The sequence below is a fragment of the Macrobrachium nipponense genome, chromosome 6 (genome assembly GCF_015104395.2).
Source record: "Macrobrachium nipponense isolate FS-2020 chromosome 6, ASM1510439v2, whole genome shotgun sequence".
Taxonomy (NCBI): Eukaryota; Metazoa; Arthropoda; class Malacostraca; order Decapoda; family Palaemonidae; genus Macrobrachium; species Macrobrachium nipponense.
In genome coordinates, this window is record NC_061108.1 from 4,512,748 (window position 1) to 4,529,160 (window position 16,413).

Consider the following 16,413-nt stretch of genomic DNA (forward strand, 5'->3'; position numbering starts at 1 on the left):
GCTCGAATCATCGAAACAACGCGCACGGGGGAAACTGAAGCCAAACCAGGTCGTCCGCTAAATAGAGAAGGAGGACCCAAGGCCGTGTGTCGTTATCGGAACACCGTGACTTCCCACAAAAGCAAGCTAAGTACAATTTTTTATTCATTTGGAGTAACTTTGAGTGTTTCCTTTGCAGGTCGAATTTCGTTATTCCTGTGGCTGAAGTTACGAGACATTCTTAATCTTATTTTTTTTACAGAAATTATCTACATCATTGAGATATTGCTACTGCGAGTTTTTATCTTTGAGTGTCTGTTTCCAGAAGTTCTACTGAAATATCATAATCATATACTATGTTAATTTTATCATTTTGGGTGATTATTAATCCCTTACGTAACAAATCATATTAAACAGTGAATATGCGTTTACGCAGTGGACGTCTGTATTTATACAGATGCATGGATAGGGTCGTTAAGCACCAGTAGTGATTAGAAAAACACACAAAAAACAAGTGGAACACCCGTACAAATCTATATAAATTAGAGGTAACACTATTTCGGGTCATGACAATAAATGCTCCTTTGCAAAGTCCCGCTCGCAGTTTTAGCCTTGAGTTTTTTGAGTTATATAAAATATCGAACCTCAATGACTCAACTTAACTTTAAAAATATGGCTGGATTGCAAGGAATAACATGTCTGTAAAAAACTTTCATCATGGGCTAAATGCGCTGACCAGGATCCCTCACTATTTCAAATTTTAGCAAAGAATGAAGTACAAACAGTTAATATTGAATGCAGTTGTGAGGAACTTTATTATTATTAAGAAATCCGCTCAAGTTTCCTAATAGTTCGTCATTCATTGCTTTATACGTAACCAAGCACATAATGCTAAAACAAAAAACACCAATAAACGTTGCCGATGGTAATAAAGAGAAGGATCTTAATTATTACAAAAAAAAATAGAAACAGTAGCCCGTTCAGAATCAAACAAGCAAACTCGGTGACTGTGTCACCTAGTCAAGCGGTCAAGGTCAGTCAAAAACTGCCGAAGTGTTCAAAGCATAGCAAATTCCATACAATAAGCGACTCTAGCAGAGTGGGAAAAGCGATGTTGGTTCATACATACGATATCGGTTTTTGAATTAAAAAAGGATTTTTCCTATGAAACACACGACCGTATAAAGTAATCAGAGCAGGTTTTCGTTTTTTTTTAATACGTAAGTTATTATAAGTAGTGGTGGATAAAGCCCGACTGTACGCGCCGTAAAAATTAGAATATCTTGTTTATTCCTTTAGTACACGTAATATCCTGTATTTACGGACTCACCGTCTGTTGTTCGAACTTCCCTAATGAGAAGTCCGGATAAGCGGAGCGTTTACAGATACCTCTATAGTTATAAAAAACATTGATCTGTATCTAGTGTAATTGTAAGATTCATCTAGGGGTATACAAAATATTAACTTACATCCTGCAAAATAAGGCGTGTTTATCAAAGGGAAATCCTATAAACCTTCAAACATATTAAAATCCGTTTGAACAAAAATGAGACAGTTAATCAAATAATAACTTATATAAAGGAACTATACATTTGTCTCATAAATCGTAACATTGTTCAAATGACCCAACAGAATTCTCCCACAACCGCAGTCGCACTTTGCACGCAAAATATCGAGAAGCATGCACCCTCGAATGTCTTAGTGCGTGTAAAAAGACTTTGCTGGGTGGAAATGAAATTTAATCCTTCCCGACACTCTGAAATATAACGATTTCCGCGAACAAAACCCTAGACACGGTTGACTCGCTGCAAACAAGTTAATATAGTAATCCACAAAAACCTATACATATAAATATCGCATTTCTTTTATTGTTGCTAACTTTTAATCCCACCCAACCAGTCGTGGATGAATCTCTCTGATAATCTATCTAAAGTAATATCAGTAAAGTCATTCAAGCAGAGGTGATTCAGCAGAAATTTTTTTTTATCTTTTACCTGAATACCAGGAAGTTTCTCCACTAGCGAGTGATCTCTGGGAAAAACGGATGTAATTCAACACAAAATACGGTCTAAGGACAAACATAAAGCTATATACGTACCTTCGTATAGACTCTCACTGCAATTTCAAAATAGAGATAAATGACGAAGTTGAAATATGTTAGTAATAGGAGCCATTAGGAAATCAAATAGCCCATATAATTTTCCCTCAAAAGTCATGCCATAAAAGATCGGACTTGGCGTATCTGCGTAGATTTCTGTCGCTTAAACAAGGAAACGACTCCCGATAGTTTCCAGTGCCATGTAGCGACGACATCTTATCTCTGTTAGGTTAGAATAAATTTTTCACCAGCTTGGACTTACTTAAAAGCTTTTACCAGATACCAATTACCTCAAGTGATTGTACCTCCATACTCCGTTTTTCAGCACACTCAGGGGACATTATCAATTTTTTACGTATGCCTCCGGCTTACGTTGCGCCCCAATTACAATATAGTGTTTGGAGACTTTTAGGGGATAACCTACATGCCTATATGGATGATCTTGTAATCTTTTCTAATACCTTAGAAGTACATTCACATAAAGTAGAGCTAGTGCTACAGAGACAAAGACAAATAATCTCAGAGTAAAATATCTAAATGTGAGTTTTTTAAAACCGAACATGTTTATCTAGGTTTTATGTGTCTGGTCAAGGTCTTAAAAGTAGTCCATGGTAAGGTGTCGGCTATTCATAACTTTCCGGTACTTATTAACGTAAAAGGGGGATACAGCACTTTTGCGCTGTAGTGGGTATTACAATCGTATGTAAATATGTAACTCTTCAATCATGACAGCTCCTTTAACAGATCTTACGAAGAAGAGCGTAGATTTATTATGGTCTGAAAAGCATCAACAGGCGTTCGATATCTTAAAAGCGGAAAATGCAGCTTACCTAACTTAAAAATCCCTGATTTAAATAAGGAATTTTTTTTTATTGCAACAGACGCCTCAGACCAAGGGGTAAGAGGGATACTACTTCAGTAATATGATAAACAGTTCTTCCCTATAGCTTTTTATTCACGTAAACTAAAGCCCTCTGAAAGTAAATATGCAGTAATAGGCAAGGAAGGGCTAGGTATCTTTAACACTAGTACATTTTAAGTTCATAATCTATGGCTATCCTGATAAAGTCCTTACTGAACATGAGTCCTTTACCGAGTTTTTCAAAGGCTTTAATCACAGTCCAAAAGGAACTCGGTGACAAATGATCATTCAGGTTATTGGAGCCAAGATAAGATATCTACCTGGGAAAGCAAATATCATAGCTGACGCATTATCCCGCAATCCCGCACCATACAGCAAAGAACCATTAATTGGACTAAAAGATATAGAAACATCCGTGCCTATTGTTAAACCGTATCTAAACAAGAAAATTCCTTAACCCAAGAGATCGCGAGCATTGAATATCTGGGTCGGAGCGCAGAACTGTTACAAAGCTGAACAAAGCAAGTGTCAACAGCGATAAGCAAAACAATAAACACCAAACAATAAACACTTCGAAACGGAAACAGGGTCAGTGGCTTTAGGCAAAAACAATAAACACCCTTCGAGCAGAAACCCTAAAGCAAAAGTATATTTATAGTATGTGTATCAGAATAATGTAATCAAATGTAATGTTCTATGTAGGTCTGTGACGAGGAAAACCCGAAGAACACAGCAGAGGACTAACGACCAGGTAGTAGTAATAATCTCTCTCATACCAATCGTCATAAACTGGTTGCATTCCGTCATCCAGGGTTCCCTCCTATGTCACAGAAAGCCAAATCACTGTTTTTACTGGCCTACAATGCTTACAGATATAAAAAGCACATAACTGATTGTAACACGTGTCATGAAAACAAGGGACACACTAAGACACCTGTCAGTTAAGGGCCTATCCTGTGCCAAATCAATCCTTGAAAGAATATACGTAGAATTATTAACAGAATTACGAGTCTGACAGAGGGAATAAACACTTCTTAGTGTTAATAGTTCCTTGACACGTTATATAGAATTAATAGCACTAAAAAACAAAAACACGCAATTGAGTGCATTAGGAATAATTTATGAGTGCTAAATCAGTAAACATGGAATTCAACACATGATAATCTGACTCGGGTGGTGTAAATCAATAATAATCTCCATAACACTGGTGTGAATTCCTTTCCATTAAGAAAACCAAAAATATATTTTATCACCCAGAGTCAATCGGTTTGGTAGAATAACTGATAATTAAATAGGAAGTGTCAATGTCTTACGAGTTACAACTCGTGATATTGGATCCGAACTGGATTATAGCGGTTCTCGCGGTTTTATTTTAAATACCTTTATCATTTATATCTTGTATCTATAGAATTGATGCCGCAAGTAGCCTTATACGGTACGCCGCTAGAACACTTTTCCACATATTCAAGCAACCATTAATTTATCAAATATATATAAAAAATATATATAAATAAATAAATATAAAAAAATAAATAAATGGATACAAGTGGAGTCAATATAATACACTCCGTAAGAAGTCGGAAGGGTTACAAATTATAATAAAAAAGGAATCACGATAAAACTAATAACGCTTTAGTAATGACAAATAAGCTAAAAGTTCAAACACATATCAAAACCTACTGACATATTGTCTGTCCCGGTAAATTTATAATTCGTAGTCAATGAAAAAAAAAATAATAATAATAATAATAATAATAAATAAATAAATAAATAAAATAAAATAAAAGAGATTTTAAAGTCAGGAAGTCTAGAAGTGAAAATCTTATCTATGGAATAATCCTATATGAATCTTATACAGGGCTAATAATATATATAGAATTTGTATGGCAAACCTTTTTTCATTAGTTTCAAATAATGGAATATTTAATTTAACATAATCCATGGCAGTTTTCCAACATGAAACTAATATATTGTTCAATTTTGGTACTGTTTTTTTTTCAGACATTCTTCTCATGTGGGTCGAGTATTAAAAAACAAAAAATTTATCCTAAAGTCGTATTTATTACAGCAAGTAACGTAACTCTTAGCTGGCTGAGAGCAATCTCCATGCCAAGTGACGACGTCATCATTGCCGTATCAGCATTTGTTCCTTTTAACCTCAATAATCTGCTTACACAGGCTTCATCTGTGTGTCGTCTCTGCTTGCAAAAGCAGATTGACTGGAGAAAGGAATGCTTAGCCCGAACTTCTCATGGGCAAGGCAGACGTTAGGTACAAGTGTCTATCGGTATGCGCAATGCAACTTGCAATCATTTTAAAATTAATAAACAAAATAAGGAAATAGAATTTCTATAACATCAAAATGAATTAATTTTTTCTGAACCTCATAGACATTTAGAAGTATCACGATATGGATATGGATTATTTACTTGCAACATTAGCTTATTACAATCCAGGTAAATCACATTCATGGGAAAATGTTACTTTTCTTGAAAACCCAAAGTTTATATAGAAATTAGTTACATAGTGGGTTTTTCGTTGCATCTCCTACCTATTAATAATGTTTTAAAAGTTAACCTCAGAGGATGCGCACGAGAAAATTTAATATGAAACTTTTGTTAGGGCACATAGAATCATGATTAATCTTCTCTTTGACTCTTATGTTGCCTGGCAATCTTACAATTAGCTCCGTTTTCCCACTTTCTTTGTCTAGTAACTTACTACCAGTAATCATCGAATTTTCTTTGAGATTCGTAATGATATTCTATTTTTTTTTTTTTTTTTTTTTTTTTTTTATAATTATGGATATTTTTACAGTCATCATAGACCTGGATAGGTTCACTCATTGTTAATGCCGGGATAAAAAAGTTTGTACAGCGGACTCTTTTGAATTCCAAAATATCAGCGAATTCATGTGGGTTAAGTCTGGTCTAAATGGCTCTCTCCCCCTCCACCCGTATTTGGATGTTGTCTGAATTTACTTTGCCCTTGTGACAAGTATAATTTAACTTGCAGGCTGATTAATGGAACCTGGTTACAGTATCCTGCAGTACGAGAGTTTCACATCGCAACTTCAAAAAATTGTTCGTCGCAGCGACGACTACAGTCAAGTAACAACCGCCTACAATGTGAAAGGAATTTCATGGACTTCTTCGACCGACACCGTATCTCGTCGTTAATCTCGACCGACACCGTATCTCGTCGTTAATCTCGTTTTAATGCGGAATGCTCCGCGGCTGTCGGAATCGACTACGAAAGGGACATACTTTCCGACAATTACGACCCGAAGGATATTCAACTCTACTTTGCTGGCGAAGGACTCGTGCTGGGATGATCTATTCATCGCGAACGTAATCGTGTAGCTTAGGATGCAGAGAATAAGTATGAGCGCAATATAGAATGTTGGACCCGCCCAGGCAAATTTTCCCCTTGTTTTAACCCTGTGAAATAGGCCGTTTCATTGGCCATAGGTGGTTGTTTCTGGAACTGTGTAATGGACGAAAAGTTGTTCGAACGCTAGTTAAAAGTGAAGTAGTATAACCTCGGTCATGTATCCTATATATATAAAGTATCATGTATCCTATATATAATTGATCATAAATAACAGAGTCGAAATATATCTTTGCGTGTACGCAATAGGAACTCTTATATAAATGATCATAAATAACAGAATCTAAATATATCTTTGCGTGTACGCAATAGGAATCTATTTAAAGTGCACATATTAATCATAATTATATGAATCCATATACATATGTATAAACAAATCAGGTAGCCTATAATCAATCTGTTACCTTTTATCTTACCAATATCTGCAGTTATATGAGTTAGTATATTGATTAATGTATCAGATATATAACATTTAGCATAAAAATCAACGAATCAATCAGCATAAACATTAATAATTTTATCAATTCATATATGAAATTTTTTTATCAGTTAAAATATGATTTTTATCATGTTAATCTTCATTCTATGCAATTATCAGAGTACATTAGTATTTTCTGTAGCATATGTATCTTAATGAGATGAAGTGAAAAAACTGTATCATTATATATCACGTGATCACTATTATTTACCCAATATCATTGTTTATATTTTATTACTTGAATTAATTCATGTACACCATGAATTTTTATTTACTAATATATATATATATATATATAATACTATATATATATATATATATATATATATATTATATATATTCACATAGTGTCTGTATCACACTCTATAAGGCAAATGTAAGTCAAGTTTGAGTATATTCAGTAGCTGGTTTTGGTAGCTGACCGAGCATAATAAGTGTTTACATAATAAAAATATGGAATGTTAGTCCATATATATAAAAGATTGCTTGCAGGAATGTGATCAGACTAGAGACGCTAAAGATGACGTATACAATAAGTATGTAGGCTAAGATAACATGCCGTCACCTGTAGTCATTCAATTGTTTAAAAACATTAGTCCAAGCTCCCTGCTTGAGACAACTACCACCCCGACCTATAATTCAAACGGCCTACGTGATCTGTAGCGTGTCTCATTTTGTGTTCGTATGAAACGATGTCATTTGTGGCATGTACGTTCAATATGTTTTTCGAAACGAACTGTCTGTTCCTTCATAACTTGTAACAGAGATGGTAGACGAGCAGAACAGAGTTAGCTATCGTCATTAGAAGACCTGTACCTCTTTACCTAAGCTTTATCATGTAGAGGAATAGGATTAGCCATCATCATTGGCAGAAGCGATCAAGCTATCGTTTATTAGAAGACTTGTACAAATCAATATCTGATCTTCAGCATGTTTAAAACTTCAGAAGAATACATATAGTTTTATATTTCGTGTTTTCTACAAGAACCTCCTCACCATGAGTTTAACACATCGTCGTAATAACCAACAAGATAATACCGACTTCGTAAATGATCTACAAACCCCCAGACACTCCATTGAAGATGGAAGTGCAATACCAACCGACTTAGCGTAAGATTATCGCTAGTCTAACATTACCTCATAGGGCGCCTTATCATACAAGGCACAAGCCCTAATAGTGGTAGAGCAACTTTGCAACTGAGTAAATGATCAGCTAGTCCTAGGATTGTGGAAGGACCCTTTGTCGTATGAGATGAATCGAGGAGTATCCTAATAATAACCCTGCCCTTTGGAATCAAAGGACTCAGTCGACTGTTATCCTTAGTAGGAATGAAGATGGCATCCAGAAGCTATTCTTGTCCAGCCCTTAGGAGGAAAATCCTCATTTCTAAAGAGGACTGTACGTATAGGATTCCCTCATCCGTCGACTGAGAGCCTTTGTCGCAGTTACATAGATAATACTATGGAGGTTTTGAAGGAATGGCTATACTGATCCTGCTGAGTATTTGTGGTCTCTGCTGGAATTCGCAATGTACAGTGGGGCTCAAATCTCATGCGACATGATTCTTTTTGTATCGTCCATATTCTCAGACTCAACGTGATGTTGCCAAGTAGTGCTATTATTTTTCTTGTTTTTTTTATTTGTAATGTCATTCATGTCGAAAAGTTTGCGAATTCACAGCTAGCCTTATTTTTCCTTATGGTTAAATGATTATGATTCCTTTTATGCATTGTATAACTTCTTAATTTGTGTGATTTTAATTGATTTTTTAATTTTTTTATCTTTACGTTGCTCAGTTCAAGTGTGGTGTGATAAGGTTAGCGGTGCCAGCAATGAAAGCACACTTAACATGCTCCTCGAACTGGTCAACATAACCATGTCTGCAGCATTATGACAGTAGACTTAATAAGCTCAACAGTCATAACAACAATTTTAATGTAGGAATATGAATTAAAACAAGTTTTATTTGAATGTTGAAGATTTCGGCTGCGTTTAAGCTGCCTGTATGTTGGAAAATGTGTTTATAGGCCTAAAAAATAAAAAAAAAAAATTAATAAGCCATCTGAGATGTAATCTGTTACTAATGAATTTATTTGTAGAGATTACCTGTTCTTTGAATGTTGAAGTTTCAGGCTGTGTTTAAGCTGCCTGTATGTTGCAAAATGATTTATAGGCCTAGAAAAATAATCTAAGCTTTCTGAGATGTAATATTTACTAATGTTTTTATTTGTAGAGATTACCTGTTCTTTGAAGAATAAAAGATGATGACGATTTTGGTTATATGGAGAAGATGGCTATTAATCGAAATATCATAAGTATTAATATCAAGGCATATGGAACACTTGTTTTTCAACTGGTTTACAATATCATATATTCTTAAAAGTCCTTCTGTTCGCTTTTGGTGTATAACTTATTCTTTCATAAGGTAACTTGAAGTGCAAGAATGTGTAGATAACCTCATTTGCTTTCTGGCCAGAAATTGTTAATATAGAGATGTGAATGTTAAGTGTAGAGTAAAGAAATCTACACCTAGGCCTAGGAATAATATCTTGGCTTTGACAAATAGGCGAATATTTGCAAGTATACTATCAGTTTTGAAATATTTAAGAAAAATAACAAATTATGTATGAAAATCCAAATATTCCTTTAACACATATAAAGTAAATGTTTTCAAGATAATTTAATGGTCGCTACTCATTGTAGACCTACTTATATATCAGGTGGTTGTTGTTGCACCGACACTGATACGTCACACATGCGCTCCTCACACGTTGATATCGGTGGGCGCATTCTACTTTTGTATATACATATTTAAATTTTTTCAGCGTTGAGGGTAAAAGCAATCAAATATGACTATTTAAAATTTTATGTTTGCTTTGGAAGCATTATTAATGTTACGACATTTTTTTTCTTTTTATTCAACATTTGAACAGAGGTTTGATGGCGACTTCGTTTTGGTCAAATGCTTCAGCAATGAGTGAACGAAAGTTTTAAAAATGTTTCATAAGGGTTTTTCTGAAATTTGGCTACACGTGACATTTTCTTACAATTTTTAAATATATGACAGATTTCACTCTTATGAAATATATTATGGCCTTAGTGTATGTGATAATCGCGTTTTCGCATTGAAATAAAAGATAAATATGGAGCATGCTAGGTTGCCAGTTAGTGAATTTTGAACGAAATCCTATGGAGTCATGTCGCATGAGATTTGAGCATCACTGTACGTTTTCAGCAGAAGGGCTGATTCCAGATTTAATAGTTAATGGAATGAATGTAGCAGTAAATATAGTTTTTTTTTACATCTAAAATAAACCAGCCATCTGATGACACGGGCTCTTAAAATGCTCTTCAGTAGCCCGTAAATTGTTATTATCATCATCATTATTTTCAGACATGCAAACCTAACAGAGGGCACAAACACACTGAAGTTGTGATATGCGTCGAACATATGAAAGACTAGGATAAACAATTGATACATTTTAAATCAGAAACACCTGAAACTTATAATAGTAACTGACGTGATTAACCTAATTGCTATAACCACACTGAAACAAGACCCTAAAACATCCATAGAAAAGAAAACAGGCCATCATTGTGTGATCAACTTAGATGCACTGTACCTACAACAAGCACCGTTGTTTGGGAGATACCTCGATCGTCTCGTTCATCGCAAACACCCGAAAATTATAATATCAATTAACTAGATTAACCTAATTCTTATAAACACACTGAAACCAGACCATGAAACAGCCATAGAAAAGCAAACAGCCCGTCATTGTATGATCAACTTTACAGATACAACAAGCACTCCTTTTTAGGAGTACGATACTTCGATCGTCTAGTTCACCGCAAACGCCACATAATTAACCTAAATCGTATAACTAAACTGAAAAAAGAACCATAAGACAACAATTAGAAAAGAAAACAAGACCATTCATTTGTGTGAAAGCCGTTTAAAATATAAAAAAGTGACCCTTTATTCACGTGATCCCTTCGAAGTACAAGAACTCCTCACGAGAGACGTACGATAGTCCAGTAACAGAGAGGAGGGACGTCTATCGCTGTCGTCCGGTCGGTCGACGTCGTTATTGTTTTGTTTGTCTGTGCGAAAGCCACGCCACACCAATTTCACCAGACATCGAGGATTATATATAGAAAAAATAACTCAAAATGGAAGAAACTCCGGTAAATAGATACGATTCCAAGTGGAGGCGACGTTTGTGCGGCTCTTTTGAGAAAAAGAGAAGGAATTTTTGGGATGCCTGTTGACGGCGGCGTTGGATGACTGCGGCCGTCTGCCATTTCTTTTATTTTTCTAAATCTATTTACCATAAACTTACTTATTTTAATCGATTAGGGTCAAATTAACATCATGAATTAATCAATAATTAATTTGTTTTTGAATTTATATTCAAACAGGTTAAATGTAACGATAATTGGCCAAGGGTTACGGCAGCGTAGGTTTACGGCCTTATGCCATTACCCCTGTTGTAGCTATCTTGCCTAAGGTGCTTTTATTTATCTGGGGTTTTGGGGGAGGTTTCTGTTTTGAGGGGGTGGGAACCCCTCCTCCTGGTCAGGGTATGAGGCAAGGCGTCCTCTAGGTGAAGTTAAGGGGAAGGTCGATTACGGAGCATCCATATTGACATTACCTACCTAGCTAGGCCCCGGGCAAGACGGCTGCTTGCCGTCAGTGCACCACATGCGACGCACTGTAGCCATTAATTTAAGGTTCTTTGCAGCGTCCCTTCGGCCCCTAGCTATCTGTGACCCCTTCCATTCCTTTTGCTGTACCCCTGTTCATATTCTTTTTCCATCTTGCTTTCCACCCTCTCTAACAATTTATTCATATTGTAACTGCTTTGAGGTTTTCCACTGAATGACCTCGTAGGCCTCTGTTCTTGGCCCTTGGTCTAATTTCTATATCCCCTAATCCATGGAACAGGCCTAGGCTAATATTTGCAGCGGTAGACCTAGGTAATATAGCACTGGGTCGGGTATTTCTTTGGAAATCGGTTTCTTATAGGCTAGTATTTGGTTGTTTATTAAGAATTAGCTACTGTTACTTTTTGGGAGTCGCCATAATTAACCCCCAAGGCCTAGTACTAAACACGGCGAAATACATTGGGCGTGCCGATCCCTAGTGGCTGTCGTATTTGCGGGAACATTCGATGCAGTCTGTGTGAAGTTACCTATTGTTTAGAATTGCCCTTGGTCTAATTTCTATATACTACAATTTGAACCCCTGGAATAGGCCTAGGCTAACATTTGCAGCTCCTTTGCAGGCCTTCTTTTACACTTAAGGCTAGTGCATAATAAAAGTTATAAAACGCTTGAAGTTGACTGCAGCACCCCTATGGTTGGATACTTGTCTGTCTTGTGTAAAATGGGCGTCATAAACAAAAGACCATGAATATGGTAAATGCTAAGGTAATTCTCGGCAATAACTCTGTACGGACTGCAAGGAACGTTCTTGCAAATATGATACCCACTAGGGATTGGGGCGTCAAATGTTTTTCATCGTGTTTAGTACTAGCCCCTGGGGTTTAATTACAATCAACCCCCCAACAATAATGGTAAATTCTTGATAAGCAACCCAAATACTACAGGAAACTGTAATTTTCAAAGAAATACCTGACACAGAGTTATTACCTAGATCTACCATTTCTAAGAAAAAGGCTCAAGTATAATCAAAAGCGTTATTACTTTTTACTTGTTGATGGCTTATCCAGGTCCATAATGGTCGCACGACCCCCATTATCAAGCTTGACAGTTTATTCATCAGATGTATTTGATCACACTACAAATAACACATTCACAGATATAGTTTATTGATATGATTTATAGGCTAAACAATATAGAAAAGGGTGTATAAGATATAGTAGTAGAGATAAGATAATTCTAGAACCTTACAGCCATAATGAGAAATTTACCACTATGTATTTAACATACATTTTTAACCCATCCCCAAGGGGCTGGTACAGCATTAAACATTGCGTCCCTTTGAGCCTCCCTCAGGGATGAAAGTAAAAATATAAATAAAAGATGGTCATTTCTGATTATCCTGGTAGGTTTCTTTAGTACTGCATTTGTAATGATAGTTAGGAGAATGTCAGTTAGGACTAGTGTAAATATAAAATTCACTGTTCCCTTGTGTGTGTTCAAGTTGTCTTTCCTATATACAATATTTTTCTTTCTGCAGATCTGAAAAAAAGTTCATTTGCTAAAAAAAAAAAAAAAAAAAAAAAGTTTTGTGTGCTCACAGAAGCAGAGATAAAACAATTTTCTCATTTTAGGGGTCTGTATCCCATAAGACCTTTTTTTTTTTTTTTTTTTTTTTTTTTTTTTTTTTTTTTTTTTTTTTTTTTTTTTTTTTTTTTTTTTTTTTTTTTATGGTATGCATTCCTCCTATTTTCCCTCTGTTTTTATACAATCTCTGCTTTTGTAAGCAGGCAAACTGCTAATTTTTTCATTGTTTTCTTTGATTTACTCATTTTTTCATTGTTTTCTTTGATTTAGTAAATATTTGATAAATCTGTGTGCTCAACTGGACTTTATATAACGCAGTGAATTTGGACCCCTAAAACTGTAGGATTACCCAACATCTTTGTGCGGCCTCTCCAAAGATTAATAATTAGATCTGCTTGAAACAAAGTTTCTGACTGGGATCGCTCCCAGGTCGTAAGAACTAGAGGGGTATGGTGAATGAGATAGGTTTACAGCAAGCAGAGTAAAACTCGCTTTCAGTCTGACGCATTAGAGAGGGTAGTACAAGTTGTAAAAATATGTTATTAGGCCCCAGGTAACAAGGTATATATATATGATACAGAGCTGCTGTTTCTCCTAAATCCATGCATTCAGTTGAATGCACAGTGTGTTCCTTTGTCATGAAGCTGTCTAAATGAAATGTATAATAAACTGTGCTGTGCCATTTTGATAACATTTAAGTACTACTGACTATTTGATACATTACGTATTTTTATTGTAATAAAGGTGGTGAATAAACTTGTTCAGCTGAAAATCTGATTGGAAGCATTTACAAGAACTTCCTATTGGGAGTGCTTTAAAAAGTTCTCAATTTGTCTCTGCAGTCTTAAGTTAACCATTGTGTTTTCTAAAAAGTTTTTCAGGCTTGAAAATTACCCCAATGCTGCTGAATGCCTAAATCATATATATTCCATTAAATTCCCAATTCCGTAATCCGTGGCACCTAAAAAAAATTGTGTCCAACTTAGTTTACTAGTATGCACTAAACCAATCAGAACTTATACAGTAAACTTAGAGTATTTTAGAGGTTTGCAAACAACAGGTGGTTTAGAAGTAAAGTAAGCCAGTCCGTAGTATTTTGTCCATTTATGGTACTTGATCATTTTGAGCCTTTTCAGAGACATGACTTTGGGTACAGTACGTTTTATAGTTTGCTATTGAGTTTTCGGTGTACAGTGATCCTCCCATATTTGTAGGGGATGTGTGCCAGACTCCCCCCCCCCGGAATAGGTGGGATCCAGGAATATTTGGAACCCCTATAAAAATGCTGAAAACAGCCAATTCTGTTGGTTAAACTCAAGAAAAACCCACTAAAAATGATTAAACTTGGTTTTTTAATTGTTTTATCACATAAAGTGCATTTTATGATGAAATTGATAAAAAAAAAAAAAAAAAAAAACAGGAATTTCTGGATATTTCTCATAGAAAAATACCACGAATAGGCGAAGTTTCTGTGAATAATAGGGGAGAAATGTTCCTGAGAGAAATCCGCGAATACAGAGGTCCACTGTACAGCAGATCTCTTATCATATTGAATACTTTACATGTATTTTTTGTATTGATATTTCCAAAGCTGGAAGTAAGTGCTACCCTTGGTTTTCAGGAATTTGGCACGGAGAAGTTGCGCCGGGCCTGGTCGACAACGGAGACGAATTCTCATGACATGGAAGCATGGAGTTTGATTATCAGAGATGCACAAAACAGATCTGTGGAAACTGCTCGGCCCATATTTGAACGTTTAGTGACTACTTTCCCAACAACTGGAAAATTTTGGAAGATGTACATTGAACAAGAGGTAAGAGAAAATTACTGGAAGTTTGTAGTCGATTTGAGTATTACTGGATGTATAGAAGTAATTATTACAGTATTCAGCACAGCAAGTACTGTATTGGTAGGACTTTTTTCTTATTATTATTATTATTATTTTTTTATGAATACTGTATTCATGTTAGGTATGCGATTAAGTCCAGCTTTTTTGTTTGCTGAGATGGGTTTTATTTATTTAAAAAAGAAATAATGAGATCTCTTGTAATTTGTCCATTAAGAGCAAACTAATCTTTATTTATTTATTTACAATGTATTTTGTGTTAGGACAAGTGTCTTTAAACTTGCTCTTTTATTTCAGTGTCTTATCGAACAGTTATACAGCTGTAGGTTCCCTACAGCTGTATAATTGTTTGGTAAGTATGCGATAGAATTTAATTTTATCATGAAAATTACATTTTTGTTTCATTATAGAATAGAGTTTCCGGCTCTGTTGGCAATTGATTAATTTTCACAACTTCATTCACTTCAATTTGGATGGTCTGCTCCCTTTCAGAATTTTTTTTTTTTTTTTCTTTTTTTCCTACTTCAATTTTTATGGACTACTCCGTCAGGTTTGGTTTTTTTTCTGTGTGTGTGTGAAAAAGTATTGTTTGTCATGTTAAGAAACATTTAAAGTGGGTTTGGAAAATATATTTTAACATAGCTATGATTTAATTTCACTTTGTGAGAAAAGTAATTGGAATTTTATCTTTTCAGATGCGATCATATAATTTTGAGAGAGTTGAGAAGGTATGTTAAATATTGTTTCCCATGTCATTTTTTTTTTTTTACAATAAACATTTGGTATTGAATTGTAGTTTATTTTGCAAGTAATCATGAGAGCTAATCATGTTTCCAATCAAGAAGTCACATTACACTCTGAAGTTCATGTAAGAATGGAAAGTGTTCTAAGTGACTGATTCCTCCATAAAACTCTGGATTTTGTGTGTTGTGAGACGTGAATGAAAGGGTAATAAATATAGGGACCTGTGTTGTGAGACGTGAATGAAAGGGTAATAAATATAGGGACCAGTTTTATTAATTTTGATTGAGTGTCAGAGACTCTATGCCTAGGTGTGTTTTATTGTTGCGTCTTGAGTAATCCAAGTTGTGAGTTGGTTGTATATATGTGTTTGCTGTAGTTATCCAGTTTATAGTTTATCAGGATAGTTCCCAGTACAAGACGTGGTATTGCATCATAGCCCTTGACACTAGTATTTTATGGAATGTAAAATAGTGGTAATAGTTTTTGATTGTGTTAGAAGCTGGGTTAGTTTCTGTTGTGAACTTTGGAAACATAATTTGCTCTGTCATGTTTACTCATGTTGTTTTACTCTTGATTAAGAATTTTTTTAATAAGCAGGTATCAAGGTGGATTTATTAAATTTTTAATTTAAGAATAGGGTAAATAAATGTTCTCATTTGCTGTGTATTCATTACAGCTTCATTAAAGTATAACAACCTTAGGGAGCCGTTTGGCATATTTATGTTTAAATGGCTCTGTCAAGAAATGATTCTTAGTGGAAGAC

At 35.1% G+C, this 16,413-nt stretch overlaps 1 pseudogene; it reads left to right on the forward strand.

The window, feature by feature from the left end:
* The first annotated feature begins 10,836 nt into the window (after window positions 1-10,836).
* LOC135216378 (protein suppressor of forked-like) overlaps window positions 10,837-16,413 on the forward strand; it is an 85,223-nt pseudogene continuing 79,646 nt past the window's right edge.